Here is a 7,346-nt window from a genome sequence, read left to right on the forward strand (position 1 = left end):
ACATTTCCCAGTATTATGGCTAATTTGGTACATTTCCTAGTATTATGGATAATTTGGTACATTTCCTAGTATTATGGTAAATTTGGCACATTTCCCAGTATTATATATATAATTTGGCACATTTCCTAGTATTATGGATAATTTGGTACATTTCCTAGTATTATGGTAAATTTGGTACATTTCCTAGCATTATGGATAATTTGGTGGGGGCATTTATTCAAGTTAATGGTTTGTCAGAAATTTACGTTTTAGTAGTAAATATATAGTAATGTCAATATATAGGTATGTTAGGCTAAATATTCTTTTACAGTAGGTGTCTGTAACTTCTTGACGATAAATTCTAGAATAAATTAATTGCACGCACTCACTTGTTTTCAAAATAATATATATATTCAAAACAAGTTAAGCATATATACAGAATGCTTTACACTATGGAGATCATAGTTGTATCTTAAACACTATACAGTTCTCTTATTCTTTCAAAAGTCAACTTAGGCCATTTCAGTTGCTTTAGAATTTAGTTGATAAGCCGAACTATTTTTCTCTATTTTTATCGCTATAGTATCGATGTGTAATTCACTTGCTTTGTCGCTTGAGTTACTGCAGTTGTATCCTGAACTTCCAATAGTCGTCTACTCTTCATACTTACAATAATCGTCTGCTTTTTGTCCACACAAGCAGGTTCAATTAGTTGACGAGACAAATTATTCTCCTTATCTCTTTCGAACTGTTAATCTCAATCTAACATATCAACCATTAGGCCATTCACTCCCACGATGGTTAACTTTACGTTTTCTAACTTTTCTCTGACCGAATTTCTGTTTCGGGTGACTTTACTTTTACACCCTTTTTGCTCATCTTGTCGCAGTTATTTATACGTCTATCACTTAAGCCTTTTAGAAGTCTCCACAGCCTCGACATCAATGAATTGCAAACACAATGCTTGATAGCCTTGACATCAATGAATTACAAGCACAAAATAAATAAATGAACATTAATACCTACATTAAACAGTCTTTTATATCTGGCAAAGTTGTTTGTGTTTATGTGAGCATCCAACATCCCATAATTTGAGGATGAGCTCCTAAACATTAAATTGACTGAAATAGTTGAAGCTTGTTTACATAGCTTAGAAAAATATTTAGCTTTGATTCTACGCATGTAGATATATTGGGAACTTCCCTACCATGCTGTTTTAAAAGAAAACATAGGCCCTCGTATTAGGTAAATCTTCGTTCCCCTTATGAGACAACAGAAGTATATCTCACTTCCGTATTTGTGGTCTTGGTTTTAAAACACAGGTCAAGCCAGAATACACATGGTAAGGTATTAATTAAGTTACAAAGGATAGTGGAAATACTCAGAGAAAATCTTTATTTGGTAAATAAAACAAAGTGATGAATTTAACATAATGTCAATATACTTTACATACGTTCTGATATTCTCAACAAATAAGATTTGTTTCGAAATAAGAGATCCTTTTTTTACTAACTGTTTATATAGTTTAATTATCTTCCCCATGCTACACTGTGTTGTAGTGGTCAGGCAATTGTTGAGTTGATTTATCGTCACTCAAGGAAATATGATAGAAATCTAGCGGCACCTACATGCACATATATATATATTTAAATTCTGATCGGAAAGCATAAAATAGTAATATTATATTAATTATTCTCATGATTAATATTAAATATTTGAGTTGAGAAGTAGAGAAATGGAAAGAGATTACCTTTATATTTAATCTATGCTTGAAGTGATTGTTTAAAACAAAACATTTTTTTATTGTTATTACTCTCAAATTTCGTCTTTGTTTTCGTTTATCTTTTAAAATCTAACATTTATTTAGTCTACGCTTGTTTGCATTGCAGTTTTTGTTGGCATAAATTTTAATATGCAATGATTTTGTTTCTTTTCTATAAGTGGTATACTTCGAGACTTACCTAACTGTCTTCCATTAAAGTCATTGCCTTAGATATCAACCGAATACAATTAATATCATATAGTCCCAAATAAAGACTTATAGTGTTTATTTTATTAGCAAATAAATTATATAAAATTTTCATTATAACACATACACATTTATTATTTTATTTTTAGCAAATTCATCTTCGGTCAACATTTATTTTTGTTTCATTTACACTTATGAGTATATCTTAGTATATTATAAAACTTAATGCATTGATTGTTAAGCATACAGCTCGGTTGCAAGTCATGGCGAGTAGAAAATGTCATGTTATTTTAGTCTTAATATATATGTATAGAAATTAGACATAATTTGAAGAATTAATATATCATACATAGTATATTTTTATTACTTTATTACACGCTACAACTTTTACAACAAGGAAGATTATTTTGTAGAACAGATACAACGTTTCGATCACTGGTGGGATTATTCTCAAGTACACACGTGTTAACATAAAGATAATGGAATTGAATATCACATTATATAGCCCACACGGTTGAGTTCCGGCCCCGCGACCCACATATTGTGAGTCGACCACCCTAGCCACGAGGCCATTTCAGGCCTTTTAATACGAAGGTATTAGTATATTTTTCAAAATTTGTTTGTAATACTTTACACCAAGTTCTAGCAAATCGAACAAGATACTCGTTAATTGCTACAAACCCAAATTTCTGAAGTCAGTTGCCTACGAGACTTCATTTCATTAGGTTCCGGGGGGGGGGGGGGTCGAGTGGCTAACGTATAGGGCTGTTGACTTGAGGGTCTGTGGCTTTAGTCCATTTGCTGTAAAATGGCGTTCGTGAGTGTGTCATTCGAGAGATGTTCACTTTTCAATATTTGATTATAGAGTCTGCGGTAAGGGCCGTTGACTAGCCCCGTGTAGTCTATCAGTTCAAAAATTAGGCTAACTTGCCGTTCCTGGATGTCCGATGCAAACGTTGGATTTATTATATATTACTTTCCTCAAGCAATGCCTAGCCTATTTTAAAGATGCTTGTTTTAAATAACCTGATAATTTGTTATTTATTATTTAATAATTATTACTTACATAAATAGAGAGTGAGTTTCGGAACTGACAACTCGGGTTCGAATCTGTGCGATTCCCCCAAACTATTCTTCGTACTTTAAACTGTGGTCACGTTATAAGAGTGACAGTCAACTCGTTTATGTTAATGGTTTGCAGTAGATAATCGAAGTCAGTATTTTAACGTTGAAAATCCGTAAAACCAAACGCAGACCCACATATAGTCAGCCTAAAAGATGATGACTGTAATATGTGTTTACAATGATGGAGCGACATCTATTGTACAATCCTGTAACTTAAAATGTTATTAATATGGTTTCAATATCCAAGACTGTCGAAAATAATTACGTATTAGATAAAATATTATGTTATTTGATTTATCACTTATTAAAAACTATGATAAACAATATATTGGAGAAGACATGCTAAAAATCAGTTACTGTTGTTTTGATTGAAAATATCTCATCCACGGAATATTGTTTGGTACATTCAATCCAAATAATGACATCACAAATACAAACAAACTAATGACATCACAAATACAAACAAACTAATGACATCACAAATACAAACAAACTAATAGTATCAAAAATACAAACAAACTAATAGCATCATAAATAAAAATAAACTAATGACATCACAAACACTTTGTGATGTCATTAGTTTGTTTGTATTTATGATGCTATTAGTTTGTTTTTATTTATGATGTCATTAGTTTGTTTGTATTTATGATGCTTTAGTTTGTTTTTATTTATGATGTCATTAGTTTGTTTGTATTTATGATGCTTTAGTTTCTTTTTATTTATGATGCTATTAGTTTGTTTGTATTTGTGATGCTATTAGTTTGTTTGTATTTGTGATGTCATTAGTTTGTTTGTACTTATCATGCTATTAGTTTGTTTGTATTTATGATGTCATTAGTTTGTTTGTATTTTTGATACTATTAGTTTGTTTGTATTTATGATACTATTAGTTTGTTTGATGGATCTACCAATGAGTTCAGATGGATCTACCAATGAGTTAAGATGGATCTACCAATGAGTTGAGATGGATCTACCAATGAGTTAAGATGGATCTACCAATGAGTTAAGATGGATCTACCAATGGGTTGAGATGGGTCTTCTTTCGGAAGGTTAAAAGAAACACAAACAATCCTTCACTTACCAAAGCATCTTTTCACCAATATATAAAGTGGGTTAATTAACAAACCTTGATTTGAAAACTGCTATTACCTTGACATCTTTCCACCCATACCATAATTAGAAAGATGTGGGTGGAAGTAATTGATGATGTGTTTCAGTCTGTGCTGATGACTTTAGCACCAGCATCTTCAAAAATTTAATCTAAACATTACTTGCCAGCTATTACTATTTCACGACGCTCTGGAGTAAAGATGATAAGTTGGAATGGGTTCATTGTCAAAATGCTTAAACGTTATGATACATAAGAAACAATGCAACATGTACATTTCCAATATTATATTAAACATGTTTGTACTAACACTTGTTTGTATTTATGATGTTATTAGTTTGTTTGTATTTATGATGTTATTGGTTTGTTTGTATTTATGATGCTATTAGTTTGTTTGTATTTATGATGCTATTAGTTTGTTTGTATTTGTGATGTCATTAGTTTGTTTTTATTTGTGATGCTATTAGTTTGTTTTTATTTGTGATGTCATTAATTTGTTTGTATTTATGATGCTATTAGTTTGTTTGTACTTATCATACTATTAGTTTGTTTTCATTAACTCATTGATAGATCCATCTCAACTCATTGGTAGATCCATCTTAACTCATTGATAGATCCATCTCAACTCATTGGTAGATCCATCTCAACTCATTGGTAGATCCATCTTAACTCATTGGTAGATCCATCTTAAACTCATTGGTAGATCCATCTCAACTCATTGGTAGATCCATCTGAACTCATTGGTAGATCCATCTTAACTCATGGGTAGATCCATCTTAACTTATTGGTAGATCCATCTGAACTCATTGATAGATCCATCTGAACTCATTGATAGATCCATCTCAACTCATTGATAGATCCATCTCAACTCATTGGTAGATCCATCTCAACTCATTGGTATTTTCAGAAGTGCCACACAGTTTGTAAAATAATTTGTCAGCAGACTTCAGTGCAGAATCAGAGATTAGGACCCAAACCAAATCAGTTCAAATGAAGGGGATGGTTTTGAAGATTTTCTATGTAGTCTTCTAACCAATACCCTCTTACGGACTTGTGGAGTAATAAGTACTGATGAAAAACGCTAATATATTTCTCCAAGTGTTTTTATATTGAATGATTTACTATTAATTCGCACCATGTTTAGGGATATAGCCGGCAATGCAGACATTGAAAGATCCCCTTCTAAAAGTATCTTTGTTGGAAGAAAGGGGTTTTCTTGAAACATCTGCCAGAGATGGGGAACAAGACAATTCTGTGAATAGAATGTTACGTAGATTAATCGTCCTTCCATTATAGGAATATAGTAACAGTCATTGCAGTAGATTTCCCCTAACCTTAACACCTTTTACACCTTGGTAACGCCTATGTAACACCTTCGTTTGATTTCGGTTGTTCTTTGTGAAAAGTTTCAAAAACCTCGCTTATTTTCTTGGAGATAAAATTCTCATCTACAACTTTTCCCAAAATAATTTCCCTAGCAGTAAACAGGCCAGTCTTTATTTCGTGGGTGACAACTTTTAGTAAGACAAACAAATTCATTAACTTATCTGATTAGGACATTAAGTTTCTATCTAACCGTTCTCTTTGGATGTCATCTTTACTTCTATTTCGCTTGGGTCCAGTTATGATAATATTTCAACAGTTGGGTCCGTGGTAGAGCTCTGGAATCGGATGTGGAGAACCGGATTTGAATCCATGCGATACTATAAAATATTACCCAAATTTTTAGCTGTGGGTACGTTATAATAGTGACAATCAATCTCTTAGTGTGGATGGTGGGTAGAGGAGCGCTGATGATAATCTGTCTTCCCTCAGTTCAGTAGCTAAAAATTAGGGACGACAGCAAACAGATTTAGTTGCTTTACTATAAATACATAAAAAAAACTTTTTAACAAAAATAGATGTAACCAATTACTTGTCTGATTTCAGTAGGGAATAGTTGCTTTTCTTTCCTATAGATGACACTAGTAACACTTTAAACTATGTCCTTACATCAGTTGCATAATTAATACTGTGTAATTTATGAATTACTAGTAAAATGACGTTAGTTTTCATGAACGTATGATGATTTTATCCTGCAACACAAAATATTACTTAAATTAATTGCTAAATCTGTTGTTGCTTTTTAGTTCAAATATAAACAATGGTCTTTGTACCTGTGCCCTGTCCATCGTGGGGATCAAACCCCAATAATAGATGTTATCCACATTGTTACTAACTTTTATTAATGATAATAACTGTTATCTACATTGTTGCTAACTTTTATTAATTATAATAGATGTTATCCACATTGTTACTAACTTTTATTAATGATAATAACTGTTATCTACATTGTTACTAACTTTTATTAATGATAATAACTGTTATCTACATTGTTACTAACTTTTATTAATGATAATAACTGTTATCCACATTGTTACTAACTTTTATTAATGATAATAACTGTTATCCACATTGTTACTAACTTTTATTAATGATAATAACTGTTATCCACATTGTTACTAACTTTTATTAATGATAATAACTGTTATCCACATTGTTACTAACTTTTATTAATGATAATAACTGTTATCCACATTGTTACTAACTTTTATTAATGATAATAGTTGTTATCCACATTGTTACTAACTTTTATTAATGACAATTGTTGTTATCCACATTGTTACTAGCTTTTATTAATGATAATAACTGTTATCCACATTGTTACTAACTTTTATTAATGATAATAAGTGTTATCTACATTGTTACTAACTTTTATTAATGATAATAAGTGTTATCTACATTGTTACTAACTTTTATTAATGATAATAGATGTTATCCACATTGTTACTAACTTTTATTAATGATAATTGTTGTTATCCACATTGTTACTAGCTTTTATTAATGATAATAACTGTTATCCACATTGTTACTAACTTTTATTAATGATAATAACTGTTATCCACATTGTTACTAACTTTTATTAATGATAATAACTGTTATCCACATTGTTACTAACTTTTATTAATGATAACAACTGTTATCCACATTGTTACTAACTTTTATTAATGATAATAACTGTTATCCATATTGTTACTAACTTTTATTAATGATAATAACTGTTATCCACATTGTTACTAACTTTTATTGATGATAATGACTGGTATCCACATTGTTACTAACTTT

The sequence above is a fragment of the Limulus polyphemus genome, unplaced genomic scaffold (genome assembly GCF_000517525.1).
Source record: "Limulus polyphemus unplaced genomic scaffold, Limulus_polyphemus-2.1.2 Scaffold5187, whole genome shotgun sequence".
NCBI lineage: Eukaryota > Metazoa > Arthropoda > Merostomata > Xiphosura > Limulidae > Limulus > Limulus polyphemus.